This window comes from Pan troglodytes, chromosome 4 (assembly GCF_028858775.2).
Source record: "Pan troglodytes isolate AG18354 chromosome 4, NHGRI_mPanTro3-v2.0_pri, whole genome shotgun sequence".
NCBI classification, from domain to species: domain Eukaryota; kingdom Metazoa; phylum Chordata; class Mammalia; order Primates; family Hominidae; genus Pan; species Pan troglodytes.
In genome coordinates this window covers 171,731,673-171,752,071 of record NC_072402.2, presented here as the reverse complement: position 1 = coordinate 171,752,071, position 20,399 = coordinate 171,731,673, and the positions used below count along the sequence as shown (strand labels likewise).

The 20,399-nt window shown below is 48.5% G+C and overlaps 1 protein-coding gene and 1 long non-coding RNA gene across 2 annotated transcripts in view; one reads left to right on the top strand and one right to left on the bottom strand.

Annotated features, from left to right (window-relative positions):
• The window catches only part of NSG2 (neuronal vesicle trafficking associated 2), a 63,661-nt gene that overhangs the window by 6,788 nt on the left and 36,474 nt on the right, over window positions 1-20,399 (bottom strand). The gene's annotated exons all lie outside the window — the stretch shown is intronic.
• On the top strand, window positions 7,828-10,096 carry LOC107974937 (uncharacterized). Its single transcript, XR_001718050.3, has 3 exons — window positions 7,828-8,234; window positions 9,198-9,341; window positions 9,811-10,096. It is a non-coding gene; the product is annotated as an uncharacterized LOC107974937 (long non-coding RNA).

Genomic DNA, 20,399 nt, shown 5'->3' with positions numbered 1-20,399 from the left:
AAGCCTGCAGTGGTCTCCAGCATATAACCCAGTTCCTATCCACTATCTGAAAGCAACCAAAAAAAAAATAATACAATACCAAACAAAGTGGGGGCACCATCAGGATTCATCTGAAACCAGTAATTGGTTAACTTCAGAGGCACCTCTAGGCTTGCACTGACCCCAGCCCACCATCTATGTACAAGGGGGCAGGGAAGTCCCCATGATACCGGGGCATCTAATATTACAAGCAGAATTTGTGTGTGTGTTATTTTTTAAAGCTGGTGTCCCTTTCAGTCAGTTGGCCTAGAAATATGGCAGGATTCTTCTCATGGAGGAAAGGTTCCTTTTGATTCAGAAAAAGAATAAAATTAACTTTGGGAGTGCCCATGCCATCTCTTTCCCACCCCAGGGCATGTTTACAAGGAAAGGAGGAGACAGGAGTCTACATTGCTCCAAAAATATGGAGTTGTCTGTTGGCAGTTTTAAATACTGGACGGGAGGAATTTGAAAAGGGAAAGAGGAAGAGGGATGTCGGGAGGATTCTGTCCAAATCTCATGGGCAGACACCGTCCGTGAGCAATTCCTAATGAGTGTGTATATGAAGTTTTAGGACAGTACTGTGTAACATTCAGTTTTAAGCTACTGTTGACACCATGTGCTGTCCATTCTCTCCATTACCCCAAGCCAGAAGTTGAAGCCTGTTGCATGCTTATCAGCCTCCTGCCCTGGATTGGAGTGATAACAGTATGGGATGAGATGGTGCAGAGATCAGTCCAGTATCACACAGGCAAGAGGTGGAGCCGAGGTGGAGAAATCAAGAGAAGTTGGACTTAAAGCAAGAGATACCCTGAAGACACATATGCACCCTAGGAAACTCCTATTTGAATAGTACAGGAAAGGAGGCCACCCAAGACCACGACTCACAAATGCTGAGGACCTAGGAACACATGATCAACACGTGTTTGGAGTAGAGATATAAAAAAATTTTAAATGCTCAGATTTCCCAATAGCCAAAAGGTAGAAACAGCCCAAATTTCCATCTGCTGGTGAATGAATAAACAAATTGTGGTCTATCCATGCAGCGGAATGTTATTCAGCCACGAAAGGGAATGAAGGACCAGCTGCAGATGCAGACGGCCCTTCAAACGTGATGCTGAGCCAAAGAACCCAGACGCCAATGGCCACATGTCATGTGATTCCATCTGATGAGACTCCCAGAATAGGGAAATGCACAGAGGCAGGTGCAGACTGGAGCCCGCTAGGACTAGGTGGTCTGGGGGAGTGGGGAATGACTGATAAGGGGTATAGGGTTTCCTTTTGGGGTGATGAAAACATTTTGAAACTAGACAGAGGTGATGGTGGTACAACATTATGGATGCACTAAATGCCACTGCACTGCTCACTTTAAAGTCGTTATGTTTATGTTACATGAGTTTTCTCTTAGTTTTTAAAAATAAATGCCCAGAGTTCAGGCAGCATCCTGGCACCTGCAGCTCTGCCCTGGGGACAGGGAGCCAATTTCCTAAGTGGTGACCCTTTCTGTTAAAGGGATATTAAAATCCTGCTGGCATCCCCTCCCCTCAAAGAGAACACACCTGGGCCCAGCCAAGACAGTTGCCTATAGTCGCAGGCTCTTCCACAGACTACAGTGCAGCTGTCGAGCTCGTGCATGCTCAGGAGGGAGTTCAGAGCCTCAGCCCCAGCCTGCCATTGCCTCCAGCCTGATGCAGGGTCTGAGGGAGCTGCTGAAAAGCTTCCCATCCCAATGACCATGTGCAACCCCAAACCTTGCCTAGGCAGAGTCCCAGGCCTCTTGAGAGACTCAGGAGCTGGGCAAGACCTCCCAACATGGGTATGGACATGCCCAGACAGGGCTGGATATGGCCCCTGGTCAGCAGCAGGTTAGTAAAGGGGCACTAGGAGCTGGTGCAGGACCCAGCAAGCCTGCCTGTGGGACAGGTTCCCTTTACAGGGTGAGCTCTTCCACTGCTAACATCCCCTGAGTTAAGAAATCCCAAATAGGAACTGCAGGGGCTGATTCACCAAAGCACCACCAGGGCTAGAGAGCACGAGCACAGAGCAGGCCTCCAGCAAATGCTTCTGGAAAAAGAAAAGGGAGGGAGGGAGGTACCTTGGAGGTAGTGGTTTCAAACCCTGCTTCACATTAGAAGCAGCTGAGGAGCTCGGAAATGCTGATGCCTAGGTTGTCACCACCCCCATGGATTCTAATTCCATGGGTCCAGGACAAGGCTGTCCAGGTAATTACCGTGTGTAACCAGGAAGAGAAGCGCTGCTCTAGTAGGACTAGCTGTGAGTGGTTCTCAAGCAGCTGCACATGTTAGAATCCCCTGGGATTCAAACGTTTCAAATGATCCTGGAGCTCTAGCCCTATCTCAAACCAACTACACCAGAATCTCTGGGGGTGCAGTCCAGGCCTCAGCATGTTTCGAAGCCCCCACGTGGTCCCCACATGAAAGCAGTCCTGTGTGCTGACACTTGCCGGGGTGTCCTCCGTGACTGTCAGAGTCAAGGGTCTAATGCTGACTGGTTGCTACGGGTGCAGCCCAGCCCATGGGATTCTGCCCAAGCAGGGCTAACTTCCGCCAGGCCGCCCCACGTGCTCCATCACCCCAGAATTAGGCTCAATGGAGGCTGTCTTAGCTGAAGGAGAGTTTGCCTCCCTGTCCTGAATTTTGGTAACTTCTGCAACTGAAGGCCAATCATTCCCTAAGAGTCTGGGGAGGTCAGAGAGTACGTTGTGGTGAATCAGGCACAGGCTCTTTCTTGAGGCCTCACAGTCTACAGGGGGAGGAAGAGATGGACTGATGGGTGCAGACACTTGCAATGCAGAGGTGACACCATGACTGAGGCCATCAGCACAGGGGGCTGCTGGACCTAATTAACCTGGGGGCGGGGGCATCAGGGACGTCCTCCTGGGGGATGTGACATCAGAAGTGACTCCATGGAAGAACATTAGGATTAAGGGGAAGAAGGCTCTGAGCAGAGGAAATGGCATCAGCCCTGGACAGAACGCGGAGAGCACATGGGCTGTTCTGAAGGCATCACAGGCCTTGGCATGGCTGGCCCAAGGGGTGTGAGTGATGGGGAAGCCTGGGGGCCTGGGCAGGGGGCAGAGAACAGATTACACTTGGACTTGATCTCAAGGACAACAGGGAGCCAGTGACAGTTCTAAGCAGGAAAGCGACAAGGTGAGAATTATGTTTTGGAGTGATGTCTCTGGGGGCAACAGGAGGCATGTTTGCAGGGGGATGGCTGAAGGCAAGGGGGCCAGTAGGAAGGCTGATGTAGTAGGGCGTGTCCCAGGTGCTGAGGCCAGACGGGGCAATGGGGTGGAGTCAATGGCCTAAGATGGCATAGGAGGTGAGCACAGCACTGCGAGACAAGAGGAGGAAGGGCCGGCTCAGGCCGGCGAGTTCCACTGGTGAGCTTTCTGGATTCTGGATGACGGAGTTGTCAATGGTTGCTGGGGTGGGGCGGGAGCTGGAGAGTCCTGGTTTGGTTCCAGGGCGAGATTTCCTACAGGCAGGTTTCAGTTCTGCGAGGCATCCTGCTGGACCCAGCCTCCCCGGCCTCCCTTTCTGGTGGATTTGTGAAATTCAGGGGCCTACGTGCCTGATCCCTGCAACAAAGCTCCCGCCATGCCGGGTGAGCCTAAGAGGGCCGGGGAGAGAAACTCCCACCTCCCCACAAAGCACCTCTGAACATGAAAGCCGGACTCCACATCAATATTTATTGACTCGGTTTATATAACCTCCATCCTCAGAGACGTTCTAAAGCCCTTGGTTTCACTTCTTGAATTTAACAACCTGAGCCTCGCGATAAACAGCTCGCTAGTTCTCCAGCGCTAAATTGGAGGGTTTCATTACAGGCACAGTCCTCACCACGGAATCACCCTCTCTGCACCCGTCTCCCCTCATCCACTCACTCAGCCACTCATCGTCCGCTCAGTGCCACTCTACTAAAGGGCCTACTGTGAGCCGGATGCTGTGCACAGTCATTGCCTCAAGGAGTTCACAGGAGGGAGAGAGTGAGACATTCAATGAGCAATTCACCAAAGAAATAACCACAAACCAAGCACTGAATGTGGTCTGAACAGAGCACATGAGGGGGGCCCTTTGACGGGGTGGTCCTGGAAGCGAGAGGGGACTGGGCTCCAGGCAACCCCGGGCCAGAGCATTGCAGCATTCTAGGACGCCCAGAGATCCTACAAGGAAGAGGAGCTCGAGGTTCCAGAGGGCCTGGAAGAAGCAGTCTGGCTGTGACGAAGGGGACAAGGAGGAGAGAACGCTGAGGTGAGGCTGGAAGGAAAGCAGGGTCCAGCCCCCTAGGGCTTTGGAGGCCAATATCACCCTTGTCCTGCCCAAGACAGTAGCTCCCCACAGAGGCAGCCCTGGTGCTGTCGGGGTAACATCTTTGCTCAGCCTGCACCCCCTCAACCACCCTCCAGTCTCATGTACCTCTCCCCACTGGTTCACACTGTCCCCTCCAGCCCCGGCACCCTGACAGCTCCTGCAGTTGCTTCTCTGGGCCTTGGGCCAGGCCTGGAGCCCCTGTGTGCCTTTCCTCAGCAAGGAGAACATCTCCTCAGCATTCAGCTCCAGCCCTGAACCCCTAATCCATCCCTGCTCTGTAGCTGGGGCCTGCTCCAGTTCCTCCTCCATAGGAGCACACTGCATCCCCATCACCCCTCTCGCCTACCAGCCACCTTCTGCTGGGAAGGCCTCGGGCAGCAAGCGAGTCGCACCCTTTTCTCTGTGCCCAGTAGTGACTCATACAAAGTGGGGATCAGAAACATTTCCTGACCTGCAGTGTTGAGTTGAATTAAGACCAGAGAGACAGAGAGAGAGAGACAGACACACAGACACTCATACACACACACACACATATACACAGACACACAGAGTCATACACACACAGACACACACAGAGAGACACACTCACACACACAGTTACACACACACACAGAGACACACACACTGAGAGAAAGGTACACACACAGAGACACAGACACACACACAGAGACACACACAGAGACAAACACACACAAAGACACACACAGTTACACACACAGAGACACACAGATATTCACACACACACTCACTGAGAGAGAAACACATACACAGAGACACACACACAGTTACACACACACAGAGACACACACAGTTACACACACAGAGACATACAGACACACACACATAGTTACACACATACAGAGACACACACACTGAGAAAGACACACACACACAGACATACACACATACACACACACAGCCTCCCCCCAGACATCCACAAGCAGACAGACGGCAACCTGGCCCAAACCGTGCCGTGTGCAGGTGTAGTGGCGCACGGAAGCACCTGCATGTCTCCTCCTGTTCTCTTCCCTCTCCTCAACCCCGCCACCCCACACATGTGTCCAACAAAAGCACCTTAACCTTGAGGAGAATCAGGGTTTGGGCTGGCACCCACGAAGATGCACCCAAGATTCCTCTTCAGGCTTGTGAGATCCAAGACAGAAGAGAGGAAGAATTCAAAATACAGCACAGAGTTGGCGACTCTGGCAAAGATGTGCCGGGACTACAGTCACAGCGACCGCTGCCCCATGACCCTCCCTCCATCTAATCACAGTGGCAGGAGTCGTAACAATAACAACAGATGCTAAGAGTTATTGGGAACGTAGTGTACACTATCGTCACAATCATACGAAGTAGAATTATTATCCCCATTTTGCTGATGGAGAAAGTGAGGCTCTGAGAGGTGAAGTGACTTCCCCAAGGTTCCCCAGTTGGTAAGAGGTAAGTCGAGAAAAGGCACCAAGTTATATCATGGGCATCTTGACCTCACCATGCCCCTGACCAGCCTCAGCTGTGGCAGGAGGCAGCACTGCCCACCGCATCTGGGGCCTGACTCTGCAGCGACCCCTGCCTCCACTTTTCCCCCAGAGCCATGCCTAGGCAGACACCAGCTCTGGCAGCTTCTGCCTCTGACACAGCTTATTTATCTCCCCCTGCCCCCATATTCATCATAAGCCCCCTGGCCAGACCACCATCACCTCTCCCCTGGGTGCAGCAGCCTCACTGCTCCTGGGCCTCCAGCCTCTAGGCTTCCAGTCCGCCCTAGACTCTCCAACAAGCCAACTTGGTCACACTGCCTCCCTGATGAATGAGCCACCACACCTACAGGATGAGGGCTCATCTCCTTGGCAGAGCAGACAAGGAATTTTTGGATTTAGCCTCCATTCCCTTTTCAGCCCCAACCCTGGCCCTCCAAGCTCCAGGTACCCCAGTTTTCCCCACCCCCATGATCTTGCAGCTGCTGGTCTCTGCCTAGAATGCCAGTTCCCACTCCTCAGCCTGTCAAGTCCCTGCTCACCCTAGACTCAGCTCAACTATCTCCTCCTCCCCAAAGTCTTCCCCAAAAGTCCTCAGGCAATGTTGAGCCGCTATGCTGTCTGATCACAGCTCTTCAAGACACTTCTCCTAGGGCACTTTAATTAACCTCACCTGTCTGCCGCCCCTCTTGGGACGCAGTGTGGGGTAATACTTCTCACTTCCATTTACTAGGCACTGATTGTGCCAGGCACTGTTCTTGGCACTGTACATGGATTTGCTCTTGCAAACCTTACAACAGCCCTATGAGGTAGGTGGTATTGTATCCTCATTTTTCAGATGAGAAGACTAAGGCACAGAAAGGTTGCATAATTTTCTCAAGGTCACACAGCTCATTAAGTAATCCAGCCAGGCATCTAGTTCTATGTAGTGTGGCCTGGGCTCTTAGCCTATGCTATGCTCCTCATAAAGCTTGGGCTGAGATATTTTATTCACTAATTATTAACTGAGCACCTACAGTGTGTCAGAGATAACTGCACACATTGGGCATAAAAAGAGGACAGGGGAATCCCTGCTTGCATAAAGTCTACCTTTAATCTTTTGAGTTTCCTTTTCTGTCAAAGGGGAATTGTAACAACATCTGTCTCTCGGAGTTCTGAGGGTTACGTGGGATAATGCATGTGGGACCTGAAAGTGGGTCGAGTGGTGGCCCCTGAAATACATGCCCACATCCAAATCTCCAGAACCTGTCAATGTGATCATATTTAGAAAAGGGGCCTTTGCAGATGTAATTTAGTTAAGAATCTTGAGATGAAATCATCCTGGATTATGCAGGCAGGCCCTGAATTCAAGCAGTGCCCCTATTAGAGACACACGGAGGGAGACAGACCCACAGAGAGAAGAGAAGCCACATGAAAACGGGAGGCGGGATTTGAGTGATGCATCCACAAGCCTGGGAACACCTGCGCTCACCACAAGCCCAAAGAGGAAAGGAGAGATTCTTTCCTGGATACTTCAGAGGAAATGTGGCCCTGCCAGCACCTCAGCAGTGGATGTCTGACACCCTGAACTGTGAGAGAACAAGTTTCTGTTGCATTCAGCCGCACAGTTTATGGTCATTTGTTTTGGCAGCTCCAGGAAATGAATACAGCGCCCTCCCACAGTGCCTGGTATACGTGCTACAAATGCGGACTCCTCTCTTCCCCCATATTGTCTGCCATGCTCCTCAGCATGCACTTCAAAAGCTCCAACCACTCAGGAAGACTGCCATATGAACTGCTCTTGCATATCTTTTCAGCCACTCTCCCCTTGGTGAACTCCTAGTCATGCTTCAAAGCCCAACTCACCATGTCACCTCCTCTGAGAAGCCTTCCTTTGCCTATTTTTGCTCTCATTACACTTTGTGCATCCATCTACCACTTAGCACTCAGCCCACTGGATCACAATTGTTCATTGTGTGTGTCATGTGGACAGGGACCAAATCTTATTCCCAACTTCCAACTCATGACCTGGCATGGGATAGGGGAGAGGCTAATTCATTCCCTAGTCCACACCTTATCCTCACTTTTGGTACAAAGCACTGGCTGCAGTGAGTTTTCAGGACCCGTCTTAACTGTTCTACAGCTTGGCAGAGTGACTGAACGGAAGAACCCAGTTGGATGAAATCACTGCATATGGTCATCTGAAGTATAGTTTGTCTGATGCTGGAAGAATTCTTAGTTGACCCTGAAGTGGCCTCTTTGTCTGCCTGCTGTGCCCCTCAAAGATGAGAAGCTTCTCTCTGACAGCTGGGAGAGCTGGACCCTGCATTCTGGAAAGTATTTAGGCAGTTCTCTGAGGTAACTATGGCCACATCGTGACAGGAGTCAATCTCACTTCTGCTTCTGATGAGCTGTGTGACCTTGGGTAAGATGCTTCATCTCTCTGAGCCCCTTTTTCTTCATCTGTTAAATGGGGACCAGAAAAATCAATCCCACCCCATAGGATTGCTGTGAAGATTAAATGAGATGGTGCCTATAAATTGCCTGGTATTACTGGCCCAGCCTATGGGCTTACCTGATAATAACAATCACTTATTGACTATTCAATAATGAGCAAGGCATTTGGCGAGTGATTTTTATGTGTGATCTCCTTTAAACCTCATGATAGCCCTGGAAGCTGAATTATTACCCCCATTTTATAGCTGTAGAAACTGAAGCACAGAGAGGTTTAGTAACTTGTCTGAGGCCACATGGTTCCTGAAGGAGTACAGCCTGCTTAGAACTCTGGAGTATCTCATTCTAAAGCCCTCAACCCTAACCATACCTTAATTGGCGTTGTGATACATATTTTCCTGTCCTGCAGCTGCATTTGCTTGTAATAGTGCAACGAAGCAAGATACCATGCACGATGCATACTGTAAACTTATTCTAGGAAGATATGTCACCACCCAGGTAGAAACCTCAGGAATTAGGAAGACAGTGGAGAAAACCAAAAACTCTTCCACTGTCAAGCCAGGTTGCTGATCTAGGACCCTCATCATGTCAGGAAACATGAACTTCATTAACACTCAGGTACTGCCACATCTTAACACCACAGTGCACAATAAACCAGTCTTTTTTATGAAGAATGCAAACCCTGGAAACCTCAAAGCAATAGAACCACTCACATCAGGGAAATTAAACTTTGTGGTGAAATAAAAACAGGGCTGCCAAACAGACATTTGCCTTCTGTATGTGGCAGCTGGAACCTCCAGAGACAGAATTAGGCCTCCCGGCACCTTGTTCCTGGCTGAGCCCCAAAGATCCTGACAATAGGGCTTGAGCAGAAAGTTCAAAGGGGTTGCAACCTCTGTAAATTCTGCCCAGATGACACCTGGGTTTTTTTTAGCCCTTCCCCTAGTACCAAGTAATGAATGAAGCAGAGCCTTCGAAGCCAGAAGGTCTAGACTGAAAGCACAGCTCGCCACCTGCTCACCAATGAACCTGGGAAAGTTGCTTACCCTTTGGAATCCTCAGCTTACTTCTCTGAAAGGTAGGTGACACTGATGGCTGCTTCACAATAGCTGTTGGATGGCGGGGCGTGGTAGTGCATAAAAGCCCTCAGGATAGGCCTAGCCTATCCTAGTAGATGCTCAGCCTTTCCCGGGAATGCCTTTAGTTAATTAGCATACATGGAATGCTTACATACATTTCAATACTTCATGCCCCTGCAACTCCATGAAGTAGGTGCTATCAGTGCGCCCATTGTACAATGTTGTATCAGAGATAGATGGAAAGACCTTACATATGTGAGGGGCAGGGTGAGGATTATAACTCAGACCTGTCTCACTCAGAAGCCCAGCCGGTTAACCATATGTTAGACTGCCTATAAACCTACAATAACATTACAGTTCATTTTTATTAAAAATATATTGCACCATTATTATAAGAACAATATTGAAAATCCAAAAGGAAAAACACTTATTATAATCCTGCCATCAATCCCCCATATGTTTTTACAGGCTTGCTTCTTGTTCCCATCTACATGGATCCCAGCTTAAATCTTGATTCCTTCTGTTCCATCCCATTTTACACACTGTGGCCCCTCCAGCTTTGTATAATCACATAGAGCATCCTCACGTGCTGAGTCTGGACCACCTCAGAATCAAGACAAGCCTTGACCCCACCACCTACACAATGGCTCTAAATCAGTGCGCTAATGTACAAAAAACTATCATGAGGTACAATCAAGATGATTAATGCGAAAGGAAAGAGAGTCATGTAAATGCTAAAGTGACAAATTAATGCTTCTTGTTGTCATTGTTGTTATTTTTATAATTATGCAGGATTTATGAATTTGGTTCGACTATCGCCTCAGCACGAAGCCACTGGGTATTACTCTGTGTCGCCTGGGTATTACACTGTATTACATCTGTGATCCCTCCTCCCCAACCAACTGACAGCCCCTCAAGGGCAGGGCCATACCCTCTGTGTTTGACCTTCCCCAGGGCCCGAGGGCCCCACCCTTTAAGGGTTTTGCTGATGATTCATATTAATGGGGCAGAAAAGCACCTTTGACAGGGATCATTTCCTCTCTGACCCTTCCTGCATCCCCGACCCTAACTATTCTCCCTGTTGGCCACCAAAGCTATCTTCTTAAATTACTCTTCTGAACATTGCATGGTGGGGCTGAAAGCCCTCCCCCGACTTCCCATCTCCTGGCACAGCAGGTCTATGACTTGACTAAGCATCAGAACCATCTAAAGAGAATGGTAAGATGCAGAGTCCTGAGTACACATAGATTCTGATCCCCTTGTTCTATGATAACACCCAGAAATCAGCATTTTCCACACAAATCCAGGAGGTTTGAATGCAAGTAGCCTGGAGACTGTCATTGGAACAAGACAATGTTCAAAATCCTTTGTCTGGCTTCTGAATAAAGGAGGGCAAGAAACTCACATCCTTAAATCATCAGCTACTCAGCACTTGACAAGTATCATCTCACTAAGTCCTACCCAGGATTCCATAAAGTGAGGACTGTTGATATTCCTGGTTTTCAGATGGCAAAACTGAGGCTTGCAGATGTTGGGTAAATTGTGGATTAAATAATGGATTATCCAGCCAATTAGTAGTAAAGCAAGACCTAGAAGCCAGGTTTGCCTGGATCCAAAACACGTATTATTTCCTTGGCACTGTGCTATTTCCATCATCTGGTCCCTGCTTACCAGTCCCACTTCACTAATTGTTCCTGCCCCAGACACACACACACACACGCGCACACACACACACACACACGACAGTCCTAGTTCCTGAAAGTTCTAGGCTGTCTGCTACTGGCATGCCTCCCACGGCCTCCCACTTAGAGGGTGCTCCACACACACACCAGGAAGCCTTCCCAGACTTCCCCTTTAAGCAAGCCCCCCACCTCCCCAGGCTCCCAGGGCCATCAGTTCCAGCTGCAGCCACACATCACATGTGCTATCACAGCCACGTAACACATAAGCCTGCCCCAGCAGTCCACGAGCTCCTCAAGAGTAGGGCCTGTGCCTCGGTGGCCGCCTGCCCAGCTCTTGGCCTGGGCCTGCACAAAGGGCACACAGGTGAACTCGGAAGAAGAACTCACATCTAGTTGCTCCATCCAACCCCAAGAGACAGGCCCCATAGCAGGGCCAGACTATCCCCCTCAGCCCAGAGGGCCATCCGTGCAGATCTCGGCTCCAGTCAGAGGCGCACAACTGTCTCACTGCATCCCCGCCAACCGTCTGTCTAGACACAGCCTGCATTACCATCTCCATGGAGACATGAGCCCGGCAGCCCAAATAGCTTGTTCCATTAAGCTACTTCCATTCCTTAATCCCCTTTCTTGGCAGAAAAGTTGATGGAAAAAAAAAAGGAAGAAGAAGGGGAAGGAAGAAGAAAAGAAAGAATCAGATCAGCAAAGTTGGTTGGAAAATTAAAAATCATTCCCAAATTTCAATGTGTGGCACTGCTAGGCATGCCAGTGGGGGTTCCCCTGCCAGATAAACTACTCCATGTCTCCCTGTAATTCTTGCAAGGATAAGAATAATTCTGCTAATACCACAGTCTAGCATACCCAGCAGTATCTCCTCTGGACATAAGTCAGCCATGTTGGGGAAGACGGCATTTCTGTCCCCGTGCTCAATTTGCTACCTTGTCCATGAGGAGGAAGGAATCTCTACCCTGTCTTCTACCTCCCCACCCCGCTGCCCTAAACAAATACACACAGACACACAGACACACTCTACCTGGGAGGAGTCTTGGAAGGCGTTTTCACACAAAACAGTTCACATAGCCAGCCTGAGATTGGTACCCTTGGAAAGGTCTGCATGCAAGACTGGCCCCTTGGCTGGCGTCTGGGAAGCTGGATTTTAAGAGTGTTCCCACCATCCCCAGAACTGATAGGAGTGGCTCACCCTGCCTAACTTGTACTTACAATATGGCTTATGTTGAACACCTAGAGTCCGAAACTTGGGTGGGTGCTAAGCAAACAGTGCCTATGTGACCAGCCCCCAGTGAAAACCCTGGAGACAGTCTTTAACAAGCTTCCCTGGCGGACATTTCCCACACGCCTCTGAAACTGCTGCGGGAATGAGGCGCATCCTCCATGACTCCACTGGGAGACGATTCTTGGAAGGTTGTGCCTGGTTTCCCCTCGACATTGCCTCATGCTCTTTTTTTCTTTTCTTTTGCTGATTTTGCTATGTATCCCTTTGCTGTAAGAGATCACAGCCACGCATACAGCCATATGCTGAGTGCTGTGAGTCCTCCTGGTGAATTATTGAACCTGGGGATGGTCTTGGGGACCGTCAACACAGCCGCCCCTGTGCTCAATGTGAAGGCAGGAGAACGCATTCCATATCTTATTTTTCAGAGTCAAACTCGTAACGAGCTATGCTTTACCAGGGACCCTGTGCCTTAAAAGGCAGGCACCAGGTTCCAGCCCTTTGCCTTTCTCTTCCTGCCTCCCAGAGCCCAGGCCCCACTAACATCTCATCCTGGCTGGGTGTGGTGGCTCATGCCTATAATCCCAGCACTTTGGGAGGTCGAGGCAGGAGTATTACTTGAGGCCAGGAGTTCAAGACCAGCCTGGGCAACATAGCAAAATCCCATCTCTACAAAAAAAGAAAAAAGTAAAAACTAGCTGGAGGTGGTAGTGGACGCCTGTTGTCCCAGCTACTCAGGAGGCTGAGCTGGGAGGATCACTTGAGCCCAGGGAGTTTGAGGCTACAGTGAGTCGTGCACCCCAGCCTGGGCAACAAATCAAGCAAGAACTGTCTCAAACAAGCAAACAACAAAATCCCCACAAACTCTTCCTTTCCTTCTTTGCTCGTGGGTCAGGATGAGGGTAGGGGTCTTATTCTTCCTGCACGGAGAAGCCTGGGGTATCTTTTTTGGGCCAGGCTCCTCTGTGCAGGAAGAGTAAGACGCTCTTCCTCTCCTTCCCTGTGGCATCCTGACTTCAGCTATCTTTCAGTGAGCCTGACATTAGACATGGAAAAAAAAATACACCCTCTCCTACCTTCCACCTCATGGGTTTCCCTCTGGTGGTGGCATACACTTTGGACTGCCTCCTTGCACTGCAGGATGAGACCCCTCTTTGGGGCGAGGGTGGGCACAACAGGACAGGAATCTGTAAATTCATTGAGGACCCCATCCTGAGCCTCAACCCCAGCTTTGCTTACTGGAGGTGCTGCCCCTCAGAGTTAGGGATGCTTGCCAGGTGAATACAGCAGTTCTTTGCCATTTGGGGCTAGTCCTTATAGACAGACCTCCTTGTCAGTGAGCCTTAGAAGGCAAGAGTGGTGGGATTCCAGAACCCAAAGCCCCTTTCTGATCCCTGTCAGTATCGGTATGCAGATGGGGGTCATGGCTGATTCCACATCCACTCAGCCCCTTCAAGGGGCTTACCAATTTCACCTTTAAATAATACCTAGAAGCCAAGTCTGCCCTCAAAGCCCACATGTTCCCAGGCCAGGAAGTATGTTTCACTGTGACTTCACCTTTGCATCCATCTGTTCTGTCCTGATAAAGAGAAAAACCAGGTCTTGACCTCAGCTTTGTCCTGAAGCCAGAAACACCCTTGCCGAGATTCCCACCCATCACTTTCTGGGTCTCTTATTACATTTCCTGGGCTCAGCTGTCTTATCTGGAAATGAGAATCCTAATAGCCACCTTGAAGCACTGATGTAAGGAGGAAATGAAATCATTGTGTGGAAATGCCAAGCCCAGCACCTGGCATAGAGCAGGTGCCCAGAGACCAAGGATCTGGGAGAAGGAACATGCCTTAGGATCTAAAGTCTTGTTCCTCTCCCTGTCCCATAGTTCCCATGTTTCAAATGAGTTTTTTTCATGCCAAACAGACTGCATTTATTCAATACGAATGAATTCATTCTCCCGTTTTGGATTTATCAGACTCATGCACATATCTGAGAATAGGAGATAACCAGGGTGATCATGATGTTTCTGTTGGTCTATTTGGCCTAATCAGAAGAAAAGGAATCATTTCCTTGGGGTGTTGTGAAATACTGGAATGAGGCTGAAGACAGCCTTCATTACTGGCCAGAGCTGGTCTGGAGCCAGTATAGCCTCTGGGGACAGACAGACTCTCCGCCTGCAGCTTCTCCCACTATTACCACCTGTGCGACTTTGAACAAGTTTTGTGATATCTCTAAGCCTCAGTTTCTTCATTCATAAAACAGGAACTAGAATGTTCTCTCACACCCCAAAACGCCGAAAGGTGGAATGAGATTATGGAGCTCACCTGTCTGGCTTCAGTCTGAAACAGTATGTGTTCAGTAAATGGCATCTAAGTCAATATATCAGAAGAATTCCTGTAAAGATCCTCTCTTGGATAGAAATGACAACCCTAAAATGGCAAGACAGGTTTGGGAGGTAACATCTGTGGAGGGCCTGTTTACTGCTCATTGTTCTGTCTAATCCCTCAATTAGACAGAATTAGAGACCTCAATTCTCTAGGGTCAATCCCTAGAGAAGGAGTTGGCTTTGTCTGTGGGCTGTGCTCTCATATCCAAGATGATTTCACTGGAAAGGCTTAAGATGCATATTAGAATTTATAAAACATGATGTAGTTATTTTAACTTCATTTCTTGTTAACAATTTTTTGTTTTTGAGACAGGGTCTCCCTCTGTTACCCAGTCTGGAGTGCAGTGGTGCGATCTTGGCTCACTGCAGCCTCAGCCTCCCAGGCACAAGCGATCCTCCCACCTCAGCCTCCTGCAAGTAGGAGGACTTGCAGGAGTGCACCACTATGCCCAGCTATTTTTTTTTATTATTATTTTTTTGTAGAGATGGAGTCTCACTGTGTTTCCCAGGCTGGTCTCAAACTCTTGGCTTCAAGTAACCCTCCTACCTCAGCCTCCCAAAGTGCTGGGATTACAAGCATGAGCCACAATGCTCAGCCTCATTTCTTGCTAATAATTTTTAAAACCAACTCTATAAGGTAGATCCTGTCATTTTTCCTGTTTTATACATGAAGAAAATGAAACACGGAGTAGTTAAGTCACCTGCCTATAAGGAAACTCAATTAATGAATGGAGTAGCCAGGATTTGAATTCAGGTGTGACCATAAAGGCCATGTGCACCTTCTACTGACTCCACAGCCTCTGGAGTGGCTGTATGATTGTTGCAGCATGGAATACACCGGTTCTCTCCATCCGCAAACCAAAAAGATTGCATTATCATAATGTTTGGTCAGCTCCCCATGGAAGCCCCCCAAAACCCATTAAAGAAGCCCATTCTCTAGGGCCCCAATGAATCTCACTAAGTAAATTGCCTTTTGAAAGTAAAAGGAAAATGAAACATCTGTGGCCTCAAACTTTATATGAGCAATAATTCAGGAATCTCTTTCAGAACCCAGAGAGGAAAGCTCCCCATGGGAAGAAGGAGGGGTGTAAAAGTGTGATTCCTGGGTGTAGAGCCAGAAACTCATTAATATTTGTGGAATCCTTGAAAGAGAAAAAGCACAGTTTGAACTGGAACATTCCAAAGCAGTAATTCATTTCCCAAATTAATGTGCTGTGGTATAATCGTTAGGAAGAAGAGCGAGGGTCCGAGGGCCCTGCCGATGTAGGAGATAAATCTCTGGGCTCCCGAAATGTTTTTCATTTTAAAAGTTCAAGTCATCATTCAACATGGGCCAGAGAATACTAAGACCTTTGACAGTGAACCTCTTACAGGATGGAGAAGCTGAGGCCTTAACTCACAAGGTTGTGCCTTGATAAGGCAACAAAGCAAAAGCCAGTGTGTCATAGATGGAAACCTGTTTACCTAGATCTCACCGACCTGTTGAGAGGAAAGGAGCCAACCTGGCCTGGTGACCTTCTCTGTGCAAGCAGGGAGCAGGCACACACCACCAATGAGTGAAGAAGGCTGCTGTGGCATGCTCGGGACCTAGAGGGAACCTGCCTCATTGACAGGGGACAGCAGCTGCACAGCTCCAGACAATCGTTGTCAAGGACGGGAATGAGATTCTAACATGGCTGATCTGATTTTTCAAGAAAGGTAGAGATCATGAAATTACATGAAGTTTCCCAGTTTTTAACTTGGGGATGGTGCTTTCATTACTTTCTTTGTTACTTGCATTAAGCCTTTCAACAACCCTGTCTGGTTGGGCTTTTTATCCCTATTTTAGAGGAAATAAGTTTCCAGAAAGTGATTGGCCCGCGGTCAGTTAGCCAGCAATCACCCCAATCTGTTCAACAAGGCCCAGGGTGAGGCCAGGAGTGTGACTTGTCTGGGGCTGAGCCAGGAGCTGGCTCCCAGCTGGCACCATGGGCTCCTGTGGCCAGGTACTTGACAGGGCAGGGCAGGGGGTTAAACGGGTCTGAAACATGTGTCCACAAAAAATCTCCAAATATGTACAGGCCACCATCTACCACAAAGGAGGGATTTGAGAATGTAGAGGAGAAGGACCTAATATTCATTGAGCATCCCTGTAAGCCAGGAGCTGGGCTTTGCGTGCATTGCTTTAGTTGAAGTCCAAAATAACAACAACGGTTTGACGAAGATGTCATTAATCCCCATCTGACTGTGGCAAGGTGAAAGGACTTCCTAGCCTCGCACAGCCAGGTCAGGTGGAGTCTCTTCTTTCTGACATTTGCTCAATACACCTAGGCCTTCCTCTGGCCTGGGATGTGGAGCTTTCATCCGCGAACTTGTCAATCTCTAGCATTTGGGAAAAATGATCCAAACAAGAAAACCCTCACAAGTCTCACCAGGGTCATTTTGTACAAAGTGAAACTCGGGAAATTAAGATGTCATCGCACAGTCTTGCTGTTTCCTGTAGCTACAGGCAATGATTGTAGCTACAAATTTGTCCCAAAATGCAGGCAAATGGGCTTGGAGCAGTGAGGTCATGAAGCTTATTTACTGCTGCCATGATGATAATTTTAATTTGCTATTAAGAAAATGAAGGGCTAGCAAGCGTTCAGGATACAGATGATATAGCAGTTTAGTTTTGGCTGTTCAGAGACTGGGATGCAGGAGCCTGAAAGAGAACCAGTGTGAGGTGGGAAAAGGAGAATAGGCCTTACCATCAAACTAGGATTTAATCTCTGCTCCACAATTTCCTGGCTGTGTTACCTTCAGTACACGACGCCACCTCTCTGAGCCTCAGTCTCCTTATCTGCATCTCCTTATCTGAATCATAACACCTACCTACTAGGTACATTGGGTGGACTTCCAAAGATGCTGGATGTAAAGCTCCCATAAATGTTGGATATTATTACTGTCATTATTATTTAAATACACACTTATGGAGTCACCAACAGAGCCAACCATTTGACTTCCTGCCACTAAAATAGCCGGAGGCCTGGCTGCACTGCTTAATTTCATCAAGATGGTCTGGTGAGTCACAGCCTTAATTAACTTTCCCATGGTTTGATCAGAGCAGAAATCAGACTCTTGCATTTCACCCACTCTTCCTGGCTCCAAAAAAGATGGACGTGCACATCCTTATCCACCATTCTGACTGTACGAAGACAAGAAAATTATCCAGTAGACACAGGAGTGCACGCACAGCCAGCCTGCAAGGCCACAGAGACATCGCCACAGAGCATTAGAGCAAGAGCCTGGAACCTAATAAAATTATCTTCCCTCAGCCGATCTGCCTGCCGCAGCTGCAATTTGGGTCCCCATTTGTGTGCTTATTCAACTGTGACCCCGTAGCCCTGGCAGGATGAATGGGGCCTCACAACCCAGGGTGGGGCGTCAGCCCAGGGGTGTCTTCCTTTATGCAAAGCTCTTCTTTGAGGGGCTATGGACAAACCACATGGCTGGAGGTGAGCTTCAGATCTGGGCTGCTTCCTGGACACAGAAAATAAAGCAGGACAGGAGATGCAGAGAGCATGGAATGCTCTTCACTACAGGCTCCGTGGAAGGAACCCGCATCAAGCCAGCTGAGAAAGCCAGTTTGACATTCACCTGTGGCAGACCTGGGTTTTGACTGAACCGCTTGCTCCTTGAGGCCCGAGGCCCTGAGGACTCATCTCTGTAGCCCCTGCATCTGGCCAGGACTTGGTTGCAGTAGGGGCTTGATAAACCTATGCTAAGTATAAAATGCCACCTAACTTGTTTCACTCATCTTATCTTTATTACACTTTCCTCTTTTTCCAGAAATGACTTCTGGCAACTTACAGGCTCCACGTTGAGTGTTCACACTGTGCCCAATTCTGCCCTGAGCACTTTGCTTGGTTTCTCCACAACAATATTGCGATCAGTATAATTACTGTTATTCCCATTTTATAGATGAGAAAAATAGTAATGGAGGAAATGGAAGGAAAAAGGATGGCCATAAGTTGGAGGCAGGTATGGTAACAGTGTCCCTACTTGCAGCAGGCGGGCAAGACATATAGCTCAAGGTTTTCCAGAAACCTGACCAATGATAGGAAATGGGTCGGCGATAATATTCATAGAGTCCAGAAGATAAAAGCAAACTGATTGCTCAGAAGACACACAAATGGCCCCTATCTAATGCATGTGGCCTTGGACAAGTCACTTCTCTCTCATTCTCTATCTTCTGTACAAAGGGAGTGATTACAATAATGTCCCCATCACAGGGCACTTATGCAGGTCAAGGAAGTAGACAAATGCAGCAGTCACTGTGCCTAGAACCCAGAAGATGCTGTATCAATGTTCATTCTCCTGTCTTTCTTGTGGTCTTTTGTTCTCCCTCCATTTACTGAAGGCAGCGTCTTGGAGTGTGGGTGTTTAACTATAAAGTCATTGGCAACCAAGCAGCTGCCCAACCAGCTCATTATGACCTAAAAAGAAGAAAGGAGCTTTGCAAGGAAGCTTTGCAAGCACGCCAGCTCCGGAATTTCATGAGCAGTGGGCAGCTGAATGGTGAGTTCTCGCCTGAGCTCGGCTTGAAATGCACGTAAGAATGAAAGGGGCCTCCAGCACAGTCCACCTCTTGCCACTCTGTTATAGTGCTGTGCCCTGGGATATTCAGGAAAGTTACGCTGTTCCATCATCTCCTGAAGCCGAGAAACACAATTGATTTTCCTGGCCTCATTTCTGTTATAAAGAACAATTTCCCCCAGGGATCCCCAGAGAACTAAAATGGAGAAAATCTCATTCATATTTTACCATGTAAGCCAAAGCCTAATTGTTCACTGGACAATAGATACAAGCTGAACGCCTAGCCCTTCGCTGGCCCTGGGCCAGGCACATGGGATGCAGGGATGACGTATACGTGGTGTCTGCTCTCAGGAAAGACTCATAGAAGGCAAGGTGAGAAGCGATGTGATGGAGATGGCACTGGGGAGTGGGGCTCCTGGGCCAGCCTGGAAGGAGAGAGTAAAAGGGGGATCCAGGTGGAGAGAACAGCCTGCCCCAGGGTGTGGACGTTGGGGTGGCCCATGACAGTGAAAGACAAGTCTTGGATGGTAAGCAGAGGAAGCCTGAGGAAGGAGCATAAGGTTCAGACTGAAGAGTTTACTGGGGGCACTAGAGAGCCAGTGGGTATTTCATATCCGGCATTCATGGACATGGTTCCATTGGAGTTTTTAAAATCACTTTGGCAGCTTGGATGGAAATTGATTGGAAGGAGTGGATTTTGGAAGTAGGAAGACCAGCTAAGGGCTCTAAAAATAATCTAGACTTGAACAAGTGTCCCATACCCCATAGTACTTCATAGCCCAGTACTCAGCTAGCTATTTTGGGAGATACCAAAACGAGGAGGTAAATGTAGATTTTCTGGGTGCCAACTGTGTTTTGATGCTTTACATATACTATCTAAGTATGACAAAGTAAGATCGGTGTCTCCATCTCACAGGTGAAAGACCCAAATTCATGGAAGGGAAGTGAGTCACACAGGGAGCCAGTGGCAGAGCCACACCCCACACAGCAATCAACGTGCTCTACTCTGCAGACCTGCAACAGAGAGGGAAGCCAGACTCTGATGCAAGAAGGAAAGACCATGTGTTGGCTCAGTGTGTGCAGCCTGGAGTGAGCTACTGAACTCTAAATCCAAGGATGACTAATGTAAACCTAAAGGGTAATCTGCAAATACCTCTCCATTAATATTCAATGATAAATAATATTGCTTTAGAATCAAATTCACATAAAT